The sequence below is a fragment of the Bos javanicus genome, chromosome 4 (assembly GCF_032452875.1).
Source record: "Bos javanicus breed banteng chromosome 4, ARS-OSU_banteng_1.0, whole genome shotgun sequence".
Classification (NCBI taxonomy): domain Eukaryota; kingdom Metazoa; phylum Chordata; class Mammalia; order Artiodactyla; family Bovidae; genus Bos; species Bos javanicus.
The window spans coordinates 70714025-70730138 of NC_083871.1; the positions used below are offsets into that span (position 1 = coordinate 70714025).

Here is a 16114-nt window from a genome sequence, read left to right on the forward strand (position 1 = left end):
TGGTAAGGAACCCACCTGCCAATGCAGGAGACATAAGAGATGGAGGTTCGATCCCTGGATTGGGAAGATCGTCTGGAGGAGGGCATGCAACCGATTCTAGTATTCTCGCCTGGAGGATCCCATGGACAGAGGAGCCTGGTGGGTTACAGTTCGGGCCAGGAGTTGCAAAGAGTTGGACAAGACTAAAGCAACTTAGCACACACGGATGTGGTTCTAGAGAGTTCCAGCTCTAGAAAGTAGACATGCATGTGTAAAGTCAATAGCAGATTTCCTCCCAATTTTATGTTAAGCTCAACAGAACTTTTAAATATCAGAGAAAAGACTGAAGAAAATAGTTTGTAAAGCAGAAATGTATTTTTAACATTGTTATTTTAAAAAACTTTAGAAAGGAGAATCCTAGATCCCATGCCATGAATTAAGGAAAATCTGGTGTTTGAAAGAAGTAGATGATGCCTTTTAGGGATTTTATTCTATTAAATTAAAAAAAAATATATAAAATGAATCCTTACTTGTTATAGAGCACCTAGATGATACAAAGTATAGAAAATAATAAAAACTATCTATAATATCAGCATGCAGAGATGACCACCATTCAGAATTTGGGATATTGCAGTTCTCACAGGCAGATTGTTCCTATAATTGTGACTATATGGCAAATGCAGTTGTCCACCTTGCTGCTGTCCTTTTAATGTAATTTCAGAGCATTTTAATATGTTTAAAGCTCTTTGTAAGAATAAGTTTTAGTGTTGGGATGGTATTCCATCGCATGGTGGCCATAGTTTACTGAAGTTGGTGACCTTTGGTAAAGTGAACATTGCAGTGTGCTTATTAAATGGTGACCAAGGCAAATGGACTACTTTATGGAAAAGCTGCCCTCCAGTGTGGTCATCCTCACCCCTCAGGTGGGGAACTTGCCTTGCATGACTGTAGTCACAGCTGGCAACCACCTCTGCTTAGTTTTTAGAGAATAGATGTAAATATCTTAGAAAAGAATTGCCCCTCCTCATGACTAGTCATCCACTTGCTCAATCTAGGTGTGTGGTTACTATTTTGCCACAAGTGGATTATGACTTAAGGGTGAAAAGTAAATTTTTCCAAAGAGATTTTGAATGGGAAATAAGAACATTATGGAGATACTCATGAAGCATTTTCTTTCTGTCTTGTTGAACCCATGCCCCTTAGGATCTCACGGGACCCACTGAGTATAGGTACAGGGCCACCTTTGGTTAAATCATAGTTGGATTTATTTTTACATCCCCCTTTGGCCCTCTTTCCCACCATTTGTCATTTTTTCAGGCTTTCATGACATAAATCTTGTGGAATGTTGGCTATGCACATAGCATGAAGGATTCAAACTCTCCCATTTCAGGCGGGTTGGCCAACGAAAGCAACAGAGGGTGGTGGAGATCGAGGGTAGATATGGCTGGAAGAGGCCGGGATAGAAGAGCCTTGGAAAGAACACATAACGATGAAAACAACAGCTCTGAGATGGCTCCACTTCTGGAAGTTTAGCCAGGGGTGATTGCAATTGACTGATGAGCACCAGGTAATAATACAGTCCATTGGAAGTCGCACAATTTTGAGCTGTCATTATATATATTTTTTCTATCTCTATGCAAAGACCTGTGAACTGCTTCTCTTGACACAGTGCTTTTTGGGTGTGCTGTCTGGCTATGGTAGATGCCTTCTCTGGGGATCCAAACACTTGCCTTGAAGGAAAGCTCAGGACTGTCTTCCTGGGGCTGGTCTTTTCTTCTGTTAAGCTTGGCTCCCCAAACTTCCAAGCACAGTTGGGCTGAAGGGGTGGGGGCTCTTTGACAACTTTCTCTTTGGTCTCACAGTTTCTGTCACAGAAGAGCTTTTCCTGACTTGTTGAAGAACATGAAGGCACGCAAGTGCTGGTGGGGTTTTATTAAGTTGGCAAATATTAATACAAGTTTACTTAAAACCAGTGGGTCTTCTCTCTCTGAGTCTGGCTGAGTTTACACTTTTTTTCCCCTGGAGCTCTTTTTTGGCCCAAGCAATTCAGGGCAAGGAGTTTGAAGGGTATTTTGTTTCTGAAGTGGGCAGTCTGTAAAATAGTGGACCTTTTAACATCACACTGACAGACACTTTCAGGGCTAATATAATTGATGTATTCATAGAAGCTTAAGCAAAATAGCTTTCCAAAAGGGAGAAAAACTTGTCTTTTCACCTAAGCACTGACCGATTTGTGGTTTGGATACTTACACGAGATGTTAAACAGACTCGATGGAAAAGGTTTGTTCGCCTCAAGTTTGCCTTTCCCTCATCTTGTAATTTTTGGCTGCGAGTCAAGTTTTTGTCCATTTCCCCTGCACTCCTTGGGTCGAGGCCAGAGCCACGGGCTTGCTCTCTCCATGGTGTTGACAGAGTGTTTTTCAGCTGTACCAAAGGCCACAGATTTTATGTCAGACTGCGAGATGCACAGCTTGATAAACATGTCTGCCTCTGGCGATTGGCAGCATTCTTTCTGGAAAAGAAAACAAAAATGGTTTTACATAAATAAGGAAAGTGGTATGAATAGCATAGAATAACATGACTTGGAAGGTGTGCCTGAGCCCTGAACTTTTTTGCAGCATGTTTTGATCTTCAGCTCGCTTCATTTTTGAATTCTTTTTTCACCCCACCACCATATGATAGCTTTCAGTGGCCAGATGTGTCTGGTTCTGTAATGAATAAACAAATCAACAACTGATTTGTTTGGAAAGTTGGAGGGTGGTAAATAACTCCTGGATAGTGTTTTTAAAAAGTATCTTGGCTTTAGATCGATATTTTCTTTTTCATGCTGGATGAAATGGCACCAAAGCACTTTTCATTCACTGTAGTTTAAAGACACTCCACAATGATCCGTCTCTGATATTTCCTAATGGAGATTTTTTTTTTAACGTTGACTTTTTTCCCTTGGCCAGGGGTCAGGCCACGAAATTTGGGTAGGGGATCAGCACATGGTTATGACACAATTAAGTTCCATGCTAATTAGAAAACTCACCCTTCAGGGTAGCAGTCAACTCTTTACTGATTCCCACAATAGGAGGACGGGATAACTTCTTTTGACAACTCCTGATGTTCGGAGAGGACTCTTGGCTTACCACCTAAACTTCAAAGTCTCTTGCTGGGAAGGAAGAGGGGAAAACACACCCCAATGGCCAGCACTTTCTTCCTGAAGCTGCTCTGTGTTTGAGCAGATGTCCTGGAAGCCTGCAGGTAATACTGACTTTCAGGCTGACCCTCTTTTCGGAAGACTGATGGGAGGCTGGAGGGCTGTTTAGCAAGCCTATGTGGATGTGGGGTCCAGGGCCAGTCTCTGCTATAGGTTCTGGCTCACCTGGATACTGGCTGAAAGATGCAGGCTGTCAGGTCCCTTGGAGATGGCTCGCTGGATTCCTCAGTGGCACTTAATGTTAACCACCCCTTCCCTGGAACCAGCGTCAGTCCCCTGAGGTCATTGCACGCCTATGATTAAATGCCAGCTCCTAGAGGAGCCCAGTGACAGGGAGGGTCATCAGTAATGGGTCTGAGAGAGGCTTTAAGGCCCAGGGTAATATTTTATTCATTATCAATGTCAGTGGAGGAACTGTGAATCTGTCTGTTGGTTGGGAGCCCTTTATCTGACACCTCCCCAGGGTCAATGCTGGGGCTTCTGGTGGCTGAAATGTAGTTTTTGTTTGATTAGTGTGTGTGTGTGTGTGTGTGTGTGTGTGTGTGTGTGTGTTGGGGGAGGGGTGTAAACACCTCATAATAGTATCTTATCAGGTAACAGAGCTGGATAGAGGTGAGACAGGTCATCAGTTTCAATCAACTTTAGAGACCGGCATCCAAAATAATAATTGGTCAGTCCTAGACATGATAATTCATACATACATATAGACATATATGTGCGCTTGTATGTAGACACATCTATGGTGTGTTTGGTGTTTTTGGTGTTTTAGAATGAGCTTTGATTGACTGATCCTCAGTCACATCTTGAAGAGTCCTTGTGTGCATCTGTTCTGTCTCTGGGGGGCAGGTTCTTAACCTGGGGTCCTGCTTGGTGGCACACAGTTGGACTTTAGTAAGGTCTGGGAATCCCTACAATCATAAGCAAATTTTTTTATGGGAGGCTAAGTAACTCAACCTCTCCAAGCTTCTAAAGGCACCCGTAAGATGGGGGAAATGATACCCACCTCATTGGGTTAGTGTGAAGATTAAACAGCAAAATGCACTTAACACCATGCCAGCCACTGAAGTATTCTCTAAATACTAGATGCTACCGTTATAATAACTGAGGTTATTAGGATGTGCCTCTGTGAATTTTAGAACTGGACCTGGATCAACGGACTGGTTCCAAATTGGGAAAGGAGTACATTGAAGCTGTATATTGTCACCCGTTTATTTAACTTATATGCAGAGTACATCATGCAAAATGCCGGGCTGGATGGAGCACAAGCTGAAATCAAGATTGCCGGGAGAAATATCAATAACCTCAGATAGGCAGATGACACCACCCTTATTGAAGAAAGTGAAGAGGAACTAAAACGCCTCTTGATGAAAGTGAAAGAGGAGAGTGAAAAAGCTGGTTTAAAACTCAACATTCAAAAGACAAAAGATCATCGAATCTGGTCCCATCATTTCATGGCAAATAGATGGGGAAACAGTGGAAACAGTGACAGACTTTATTTTCTTGGGCTCCAAAATCACTGCAGATGGTGATTGCAGCCATGAAATTAAAAGACGCTTGCTCCTTGGAAGAAAAGCTATGACAAACCTAGACAGCATATTGAAAAGCAGAGACATTACTTTGCCAACAAAGGTCCATCTAGTCAAAGCTATGGTTTTTCCAGTAGTCATGTATGGATGTGAGAGTTGGACCATAAAGAAGGCTGAGTACCAAAGAATTGATGCTTTTGAACTGTGGTGTTGGAGAAGACTCTTGAGAGTCCCTTGGATTGCAAGGAGATCAAATCAGTCAATCCTTAAGGAAATCAATCTTGAATATTCATTGGAAGGATGGATGCAGAAGCTCTAATTACTTTGGCCTCCTGATGTGAAGAGCTGACCCATTAGAAAAGATCCTGCTTCTGGGAACGATTGAAGGCAGGAGGAGAAGGGGATGACAGAGGACGAGATGGCTGGATGACATCACTAACTCAATGGACATGAGTTTGAGCAAGCTCTGGGAGATGGTGAAAGACAGGGAAGCCTGGTGTGCTATAGACGATGGGTTTGCAAAGAGTTGGACACGACTGAGCAACTGAACAGCAACAACAACAATGTGAATTTTAAAGGGATGTAAATTTTTTTATCAGATGTTCAGAGGGACCTTTGGATCAAACAGGTCAAGAACCACTGTCCCTGCTACAGCCATTGAGAATAAATCTTTACTAGAGTCCAGCTCATTTTGTCAGAAATAGAAGATGAAGATGTGTGATTTGTCATGTTGACCAATCTGAGGAAATTCCTATGATCCTCCCAGAGCAGGAAGACTCAGCCAAAGTTTTATGTCACCACTGTTTTTCTTCCACCTTCTACTAGTTAAAATAATTTTGCTTAATCTCCCCATGTTTTTTCTCTGAATAAAGTCCACAGGGCATAGTCATCTGTTTTGTACATAAATAAAGCCTGTTTTCCCACATCTTGCATTCTTTTGGCATCTTACCTATAACAGCAGTAATATCTTTTTATCATTTAGTCTCATTTCATGATTATAAAATACACATTTCAACACTAAACAGCAGCTTTTTTTGTGGCGTAAGTAAATGTTGCTATTCCTACTTTACAGGTTTGCAAACTGAGCCAGAGATGGGCACATTTTCTTTGTATGTACTAAGTCAGAAATAGTTACTTTCAATTCAGGTTATGCCAAACCCATGTGCCAAGAAAAACATCACAAAGGGGACTTGCTACAGTCGAGTGGCCCAAGGAATCTATTGACCGCAAACTCTTTTGGGGAAGAAGTGTCTCCCTTCTGTCATAAATCTGCAAACCCTGTAGATATGGCTGAATGGTTGAAACTACACTCCTGATAATCTCTGATTTTTCACATAGAAATGAAGACCAATAGCTGCGAAAGTTACAGAATAAGAAATTTCACATAGTAAAAACAGATGGTTAAGCCCTTCATCTAAAAATTAACTTAACTGCTTGAGGAAAGATATGATTATAAAGTTAAATGGCGTAATTTCATGTATGGAAATGGCTGTCCTTTCTTATACTTAAAATTTACCTTAGGACATAATTACCTCTCCACGAAGCCAATTTTTAAATGGGAAACATTCCTCTGGCTGGATGTTCTTTCCATTGCTTGGGGCCCCTGTGGAATAGTGCTACTCAGTGATCCGGGGAGATGGTGTCAGCACTCAGAAGCGTACTTCCTCAGTGAGAGCCTCGCTGGAAAAGGGCCTCATTCATCACTATCTGTTCTCATCTGGAGGCAGCACACCAGCTTTCCATCCTATGGAATTTGGCGGGAATTCTCTGAGATGGCTCTTCTGGGGGTGAGAAACTACCCCATATGCAGAGGGGTTTCTGGTGCAGTTGCCAAGGAGATGAGAGGCATCCCTGTGTAGTCAACTCACTTTGCTTCCCCTACATCCTCTAGGTGACTTTAGAGCCCAGTGTTGTTTTGAAGGCAGGACTCTATGGTGCACCAGCGAGAATGTAATTCAGGATCATTTCACAAATGACATTCTGCTTTCCCATCTGCAGTGACACCATTTCTCTCTGGAATTGGATTCATCAAGCCTTCCTTGTTCCCATAGCTCTTCAATTAGCCCTACAGAAAAGCCAGTTGATGTTGATTTTGCCTGAAATTTTCTTGTTGTCAAGGAAGCAGAGGTCTTTTGTATTCTTTGAATCTTAATCGGAAGGGAAGTCCCATGCGATAACATCATGACTTACGAAGCCAAATACTCACGCTGATGTTGGTCCCCTGAGTTCCAGAGACAGAGGCAGTAGCTACTTTGCTCATTCATGACATATTTGTCCGGCCCTGACTTCATTTGAGGCACCATTGTGGGTGCTACGGAGACTGCAAGGGTGGATGGGATTTGATTACTGCTCCAGAGGAAGCAGGTGAGGTGGGGAGGATGGGCACGTTCACATTGAAGCATAAAGAGAGCCTGCACAGGGCGTATTGGGAAGATGCAGAAGAATTCCTACAGAAGCTCAGAGGCAAGAGAGATTGCTTCTAGCTTTTAGATGGGGCAAAGTTTCTTGAGGAGGTGGCGTTGAACTAGGTGAATATTATGGGAAGATCCAGAAACAAAATAATGTGGAAATGAGATTTTTGACTGCTTGCTCCTGAAAAACATCATTCTAAGTACGTCTATTCTTTATGGTAATTAGGGTTGGATGATGATCACAGTGGACCTTTCTCTCAACTTTCAACTTGACATACTATTGCACAAACTGTGTGAGTAGAAAGCAAGAAAGTGGAAAAAAAAATAAAAAAGACAAGAAAAAAAAGCAAGTCAACGTGGGCATTATGGATTATAAAGGGTGTCTCTTCATATCGGAGTAATTTGTCAGGTCATCATGCCAGTTAAATATAATCTCTGGAGTTAAAAACCACGACCAAGCTTTCAGTCTTTCATTACCAAGTGGCTATCACGTGGTCTTGCCTTGTTTACAGAAGGAATCTCAGCAGAGTAAGTCTATCACCCTTTCCCGGAAAGCATGAAGGATGCATTTCCTGGCCCCGTAAATAGAACCTCTGTGAGCCTGGCCACCCCCTCTTCTTGTAGACTGCAGACGGTGGAGGGTAACACTCCCCCTCTCCCAGTTATTTGGGCAGGAATAATTAATGGCAGAAGTGTAGGTTTGTGGCTTATGTGCAGCCAGGGTGAAACTGCTTGTCCATTTCAGTTTTCGCCTAAACCGCCAGGACACTTACTTCCTGAGTCGATGGTGATCCTGCAATGCTAACAAAAGACCCCCATTGATCACTGCCCTCTAGTAATTGCTGCCAGTGTGAGGCTGTCCCTCACGACTTGTTGACATCTCCTGACAATTTAAATACGGCCCCTGCTAAAGGCCTGAAGCCGTCACAACACAGGGTGAGGAATGAAAAGGCAAATGTGAACTTTTCCAGCAAACTCAAGTTGGAAGGTTGAGTGCAAAAATGCATCTCCAGTGATGACATTTTAACTGTGTACTAGGAGTGTTTTCAGTGGAGCCTCCAGATCCTCTTTGTGCCAACACGTTGCTGGTTAGCTCATGTTCAGTGGTCCCCATAACATTTGTAAATGAGAACTCAGGAGGCAGTGGTGTAGCCAATAGCACGTAAACATTCCCTTGAAGATTAAACAAAGGAACCACTTTGAATCACTTTGCTGTACAATAGAAATCAACACAACATTGTAAATCAACTCTATAGTACTTCAATAAAATGAATTTTTAAATACCTAGGTAAGTAAGAAATATGCAGATAAGACTATGGAAGCTCTAAGGGGCGTAAGATGCCACCAGTTTTCCCATGCTCCCTAAAGTCATGGGAGGCTGGACTTGTTAGTTACACGTTCTAGTATCTTAGGGCAGTAGGATCAGAATAATGAAAAAGAATTTTGAAGTTTTCATAGTAAGTCTGACGGAAGGAAAAGTCTCATTCCAGGACTGGGGGTGGAATTGTGGCAGCCATTCGTCTGGACTCAACACTGAGCAAACAGCATGAGGGCTCAGCAAAATGGCCTTGGGCCAAATCTAGCGCAATGCCAGTTGTTAATAAAGTTTTACTAGAACACGGTTACAACCATTTGTTTATTTAGGGCTGCTTCTGCTTTGTAGGGCAGAGGTGAGTAGTTGAGGTAGAGACTGCATGATCTACGAAGCCGAAAATATAGCCTATCCAGGCCTTTACAGAAAAACTTGCTGACTCCTGCTCTAATGTGTGAGGCCTGCTGACAATTTTCATACTAACTCATTGAACCGAGCTTTCAGTAGGAAGGTCTATAATCGTAGAGAAGCTGTGCAATTCATTATGGGCTTTGAGGACTAGAAAACTGGGCTTGAGAGAGATGGGGCCCAGTCTGGTCTTTTCTTATTATGAAAACTTTAAAATTTGTTTGTGTTATTCTGATTCTACTGCCCTAAGATACTAGTGCTTGTAGCTAACAAGTCCAGCCTCCCATGACTTCAGGGAGCGTGGGGCAACTGGTAGAATCTCAAGTCCCTTGGAGCCCCCATGGTCTTAGCTGCTTATTTCCTATTTAAAATATTATTTTATCCAAGTACTGTGTAGTTGATTTACAGTGTTATGTTAATTTCTGTTGTACAGCAAAGTGATTCAGTTATACACATATACATATTCTTTTCTGTATTCTTTTCTGTTATGATTTATGACAGGATATTGAATATGGTTCCCTGTGTTCTACAGTAGGATCTTGTTGTTTGCATCTGCTTGTCCCAAACTCCCAATCTATTCCTTCCCCACTGCCCCTCTCTCTTTGGCAACCACAAGTCTGTTTTCTATGTGTGTGAGTCTTAAACTCCTGATTTCTTAAGTGGAGGTGTAGAAGCTCAACATGAGATTTTGATTGGCTTTTGGATTAGATGACTATAAACATTCCCAGCACCACAGGTAGATTTAGTAAAAGTTTGGTGTGCTTTTTCTGACATTCCATGGTTAAGTTCATACTTTCTGGACTGCTTAGAGAAATAATTCTTCTTTATAACTGGAAAGGAATTGACCTTTAAAGCACCGAACTGCTATAATGTTAAAATTTTAGTAGTTGTTTGGGTTGTAAACTCTAAAATGTACTTATACTCAGTATGATTTAGGTCTGTCACCAACATGGGTGCTGAATTGAGACCCAGCACTCAGGCTCCTCTTCCTTTTCCTTCCCCTTTCTGCTACCAACTTTGTAAAGCTCTCACACACATAGAAAAGATGTCCTTTGCCTTGGATAAAAAGCCAGTGGGTAACCGTGCTGAGAAAGATTCTGAGGATGCATTCAGGAGCAGTAGGAAAAAGATCCATGATGGACGATTGAGGTCTGTGATAATTCAAGAGGGGAAGTCACGTAGCTTATGCTATGTAATTCTAACCTTGCTCTGTGGCTTCAAGGGTTTCTCAGTTGATGAGCAGTCTTTCGTTTCTTTATCAGAACTCTTTCTCTTTTCTGTTGTCAGCAGGACTGAGACTCCACGCTCCTGTCACCAGGTCTTATCAGCAGCTCATAGTCTGTAACCTTTGGTTACTTCACTTTTTCACCCCCTTTCCGGATTTATGAAGGCTCCTCTTGACTGTAATGACTTCCCTGGAGAAGTCTGTCTTTCTGACCAGTGTGGTCAATGAGGTGCTTCTTTCTGCTCCCTGGGGCAGGTGTGCAAATTGTGTGCAAATTGTGATCAGACAAGGTTGCCTGGGTAAAGGGAGGGGGTGGAAGCTTAAATCCAGAGTGCTCCCTACTCCTTTCACATTTCTATTTAATGGAAGGACCTTTCTTTCCCTTCTCTCTCTTTTTTATCCATTACTCACAGATTCCATTTTATTAAGTGGATTATCATCCATTTGTTTTGATGCTCAAATTGCCTCAGATTTGGCTAATGGGAACACTTTCAAGGGGGCTCCTGTATGCTTTTGACAGATCTCTGTCATTTTGGTGAGAGCTTCCTTCCTTTCTGCACAATAAAATATTCCAGACTCATCTTTACCTTCTCTGCCCCAGTCCTGGAATCAGTCATTTCTCCAGAGGTCCCTGGTTCCTTTTAGTTGTGAATGATACTTAGATACCAAGACTTTGGTGCCAGATGTACTCACAGCTAACTGGAATGTAATTGACTTTAAGTATTTTTCTTTTTTAAATTATTTTTATGTATTTACTTACTTGGTTGCACTGGGTCTTCGTTGTGCCATGTGGGATCTTTAGTTGCAGAACACAAACTCTTATTTGCAGCAGGATCTAGTTTCCTGACCAAGGGTCAAACCCGGGCCCCCTGCATTGGGAGCACAGAGACTTAGCCACTGAACCACCAGGGAGGTCCTCTGATTTTAGAATTTAAAACATATAGGAAGTTATTAATGATATTATGAGTTGATATTGATACTGTCAATTCCAATCCAAACCCACAGACTCTTCCTTGTGTTCCCCATTCCATTTTTATATGTCTTTATAGTTAGAACCTTGACTGTCAGCATCACGAACCCATTTACTCATTTGTTCTGTTTTATAATGTGTTTAATTTATATTTTTATCTATTCTGCCTTAGACATCATGTAGTTACAGAGATACTTTTGTCTTTTCTGTTTCTTTCTTTCCTTAGTAAAATGAACTCTATTTCTTCCTATTTCTTGTCTATTTTTAGTTTTAGTTTTTGAATATATGTGGGTTTATTCGAAAGTAACTCAATCTCAATCAGTATAATGTCAATACTCAATCAGTATTGTGTTATATGTGTCTCAGCTTCATGGTTGGATTTTTCAGGGAGAGTTTTTATTAACTGAAATATCTTTTATAGTTTTGTTTTCTTTTTACAGTGGTATTACATATAGTGGGTTGGATTTTTTTGATTCCCAGGCATTTTGTGGACAAATTTTCTCTCCATGAGAAACTATTCTGCGTCTCATTTTTGGTAATAGAGTTCAGTATCCATAAAGGATAATATCGGTGGTGATAGCAGTGGGGTTGACTGGAATCAGCCGAGATGCTGTAATTCTTTTTGTTTCTATAGAAATTCTAAAAATTTCTTAGTTGTTACCTTCTTATATTCTTCCTATCCTCATTGCTGCATCTCCAAGGCACGTGGCTCCTTTTCTACGTTTCTGATTCTTTCCTAGAAAGAATGATTCTTCAAGGCTGCCACCTCTGTCTTGTTCACTTTCAAATCTCTTCCAGTAGCAGTTCCCTGAACCACCAAGTGCCTGATCACTGTTTAATATTTTGGCCGTTAGGGTCAGACTTGCCCTTTCTGAGACTTTCTCCTTTGTCTTCAGACCAGAAATCTCCTAATGTTACTTTTTTGCTTCTAGGTCTATAGGTCAGCTCTGACTTGACTTGGCTCTGCTGAGTTCCACTTTTCTTTTTGTTCTAGGACTTACGTTGAAGCAGCTGTCCTTATCTGGGACACATTCTTCCCATGGCAGGGGGGAGGAACAAAGAAATTGACCCAAATTATTCAAGCACATCCAAAGCTTCTGCTTAGATATGGTCTACATAATATTTGGGGCTTCCCTGGTGGCTCAGATGGCAAGGAATCTGCCTGCAATGTGGGATACCCAGGCTTGATCCCTGGGTCAGGAAGATTCCCTGGAGAAGGGAATGGCTACTCACTCCAGACCAGATGGTGACTGCAGCCATGAAATTAAGATGCTTGTTCCTTGGAAGAAAAGCTATGACAAACATAGAAAGCATATCAAAAAGCAGAGACATTACCTTGCCTACAAAGGTCTGTATAGTCAAAGCTATGGTTTTCCAGTAGTTGTGTATGGATGTGAGAATTGGACCATCATGTTGAGGTTTGACAGAAAACAACAAAATTCTGTAAAGCAATTATCCTTCAGTTAAAAAAAAAAAAAAGCTGAGCACTGAAGAATTGATGCTTTTGAACTGTGGTGTTGGAGAAGACTCTTGAGAGTCCCTTAGACTGCAAGGAGATCAAACCAGTCCATCCTAAAGGAAATCTGTCCTGAATATTCATTGGAAGGACTGATGCTGTAGCTGAATCTCCAATATTTTGGCCACCTGATGAGAAGATTTGACTCACTGGAAAAGACCCTGATGCTAGGAAAGATTGAAGGCAGAAGTGGATGACAGAGGATGAGAGGATTGGATGGCATCACTGACTCGATGGACATGAGTTTGAGCAAGCTCCAGGAGTTGGTGATGGACAGGGAAGCCTGGTATGCTTCAGTCCATGGAGTTGCAGAGTTGGACACGACTGAGCGACTGAGCTGAACTGAACCCACTCCAGTATTCTTGCCTGGAGAATTACATGGACAGAGGAGCCTGGCGTGCTACAGTCCATGAGGTGGCAAAGAGTTGGACACGACTTAATAACTAACACTTTCACAAAATATTTGCTAGTATTCTACTGGCAAAGGCAAGTCCCATGGCCAAGCCTTCCAGTGTGGCCAGAAAGTAGATTTTGCCCACAGGAAAGCATAGAAAAGGCGAAGCATGGCTTCTGCTTTTATAGGGAAGAAGATGTTTAAATGCTCAAGTGCACAGTAAATCTTCCAGTGGGAGGTCTTTTTTTTTTTTTAAGCAGAATTTCCAAAACTAATTGACCACAGAACCCAGAACCCTTTTCTTGAGGTCCCTCTCAAATTCCCCAGAGAACACTTTGGGAAATGCTGCTCGGATTCATCGTGAGGTGTTAGAACCAACCTTAGAAAAAACATTGCTTTGAAAGTCTGGGTGAAAGGAGTATATAGAGTTCTGAAACTCATGTTTCAGTGAGTGAGAACCAGACATGAAAACCTTCCCATGTCAGCAAGTCCAATGCCTCTTTATTAGCTAACACGTCTTCAGCCCTGAAGAGCTGTAAAAAATAGATTTGGAAAAGAATCTTTTAAGTTCTCATGCTTTCTGATCCTTATAGATCATCAGTAATCTCTTTAGAAACCAGCCCTCTCCCAACCACCACTTTTCTCCCTTAAATAATTTGTTGCTAAGGAATTATCATTTGTATTTCTTCAAATAATAAAACCAAGCAACTCCATTTGGTTGCTTTATGTCTCTTTTCTGCATGAGTTTTATTTTTCTCAGATTCTAACATCAGTCAGAACTGAACTGTTTAACTCACTAATTGTATCACCTAGCTTGGTATCTGATATGTGAAGAATAAATTGCTTTTAATGATGAAAAATTGCTTATTGAGCATGTGATGAGTACATGGCTGACTATCGTCCTTCTGTGGGCTTTGGCTATATGCAAAGCAGAGAAACAAAACTGAAATTAGGGATATACATTATTTCTTTATAGCATAAGATAAGTGTTTCATAATCTTGACGTTATGTGATACAGGTCATTGGGCTGAAAGATAAAGTGGAGATAAGGGTGTTCTCATTTGACTACCCTACCTGGGGTCAACTTATTGGGTAATCTATTATTCTTTAGTATTTAGTATTCTTTAGTATTCTTATTCTTATTTATTCTCACCTTCAAAATAAGAAATCCTACATAGAGTCTTGAAGAAATTCTGCTAAGGAAGACTGAAAAGATGAGAAAAGTGTTGCAGAGGGATAGAAATGTGCTGTACAGAGTTGTTTAAGTTGTGTTCATTTTCTTTTTATCCAAATATGTGATCTTTCAAGCCTTTGTTTTCTAAGGTGTTTGTTATGATAAACTACATATATATATATACAAAACAAAATTGATCATTTTAATAGTTTCCAAGTGTAGAATTCAATAGCTTTTAAGTACATGCATGAGTGTTTTGCAGCCATCACCACCATTCGCTTCCAGAACTCTTTCATCACCCTAAAACAGAAACTCTACCCCTTAGGCGAAACCTCCGCCTTCTCCCCACCCTCAGCCTCTGGTAACTTCTAGTCATTCTTCTGTCTCTATGAATTTGCCTATTCTAGCTGTCTTATATGGGTGAAATCATGTAACATTTGTCCTATTGTGTCTGCTTATTTCTCTCAGCATCACATTTTCAAGTTTCACCCATTTTGTTGCGTGTATTTGCCTATTCTAGGTGTCATATGAGTGAAATCATGTAATATTTGTCCTATTGTGTCTGTTTTCATTTATTTTTACAGCCAAATGTCATTCCCTTGGAAGTATCTACCACATTTTGTTTATCATTCATCTGTTGATGGATACTTGGGTTGTTTCCACATTTTGGCTACTGGGAGTAATGCTGCTATGAACATTGATGTGTAAATTCACCCTTTTCTGGAAAATTCCAGTCCAACTCTGCAAGTCCTGACACACAGCTCTGGGTGGAGGTAGGTGAATGCTAAGTTGCTTCAGTCGTGTCTGACTCTTCGTGACCATATAGACTATAGCCTGCCAGGCTCCTCTTTCCATGAGATTCTCCAGGTAGGAACACTGGAGCAGGTTGCCATTTCCTACTCCAGGGGATCTTCCTGACCCCAGGGATCAAACCCTTGCCTCTTATTTGTCCTGTATTGGTAGGTGGGTTCTTTACCATTAGCACCACCTGGAAAGCCTGAGTGGAGGAGGTACAGCATCTGACAAAGTTCAAGTGGCAGCAGGCAAATAGTTAAAATTCTGGCTTGACATTTTATAAACTTGGTTTCCCCCTCCTTTTTTTATCCCTTAGGGCAGAACTTTTCCTAGAATCAAGTTCAGCTCTTAGAACCACCCTCATGGGTGACTGATGGACAAAGCAATAAAGCTGACTGAATCCTGTTCCTTTCCATATTAATGAGGCCATTTGCTGCTGTGGAATTGGCTGTATTACAACTGAGTGACAGTTGTTTAATATTCTAATTACATAAACTTTCTATTTTATGGTTTTGCCATTTGACATATTAGATTTCATAAAGTGATTGAATTTGTATGTAGGAGCCATGTTTATTAATGGGGACTGACACAGTTCTAGTAAGAATTTATGTTAAACTGACTGAGAGATGTGGGAAATCCATGGTGAGTGTTTGAGGAAAGCTGGAGCACAAACTGACCAGAGTCTTTTCTGTTTAAGTTTCACAAGAAAATTTCTTGGAGATGAAATACATGTTTTCACTCATTTGGACACTTTCTGCGATGATTGGATGTGAGATGAGGGAAGACTGGCTCAGAATAAGAATTTACAGAGGCCAAAAGTCAAAGGAATTACTCTGTAAAGAGATTGCCCGAGGCAGGGGTGGGGGCACAGGAAAACACTTAAAGAGTCTGATTTTATTATCTTTTTCTTTCCGAATGCTTTCCTGACTGTGGGTATAATTGTGTAGGAGTTAGCAGAAGCTTCAGGCCTGTATTTTTTCTGGAAGATAGCTAAAGTCTACTCATTCCAAGCTAGATAGCTGGGTTTGGAGCCATCTCTGTGGTCTAAAAATGTGGCATCCTGGTTTTTGCTTCTGCACTCAGCTTAGAGCTGAATCAAACTGGGACTCAGCCAGGAGGCTTCAACAGTTTATAATTCAGTGAAGTTAGACTTGCCCTGGTCTCAAAAAGTGGTTTAAATTGAGTTTAAACCGATTTTGCAA

The 16114-nt window shown here is 41.2% G+C and overlaps 1 long non-coding RNA gene across 1 annotated transcript; it reads left to right on the forward strand.

Annotated features, from left to right (window-relative positions):
* Positions 1-1356: 1356 nt before the first annotated feature.
* Positions 1357-13656, forward strand: LOC133246806 (uncharacterized). Its single transcript, XR_009736183.1, has 2 exons — positions 1357-1546; positions 12028-13656. It is a non-coding gene; the product is annotated as an uncharacterized LOC133246806 (long non-coding RNA).
* Positions 13657-16114: the final 2458 nt, after the last annotated feature.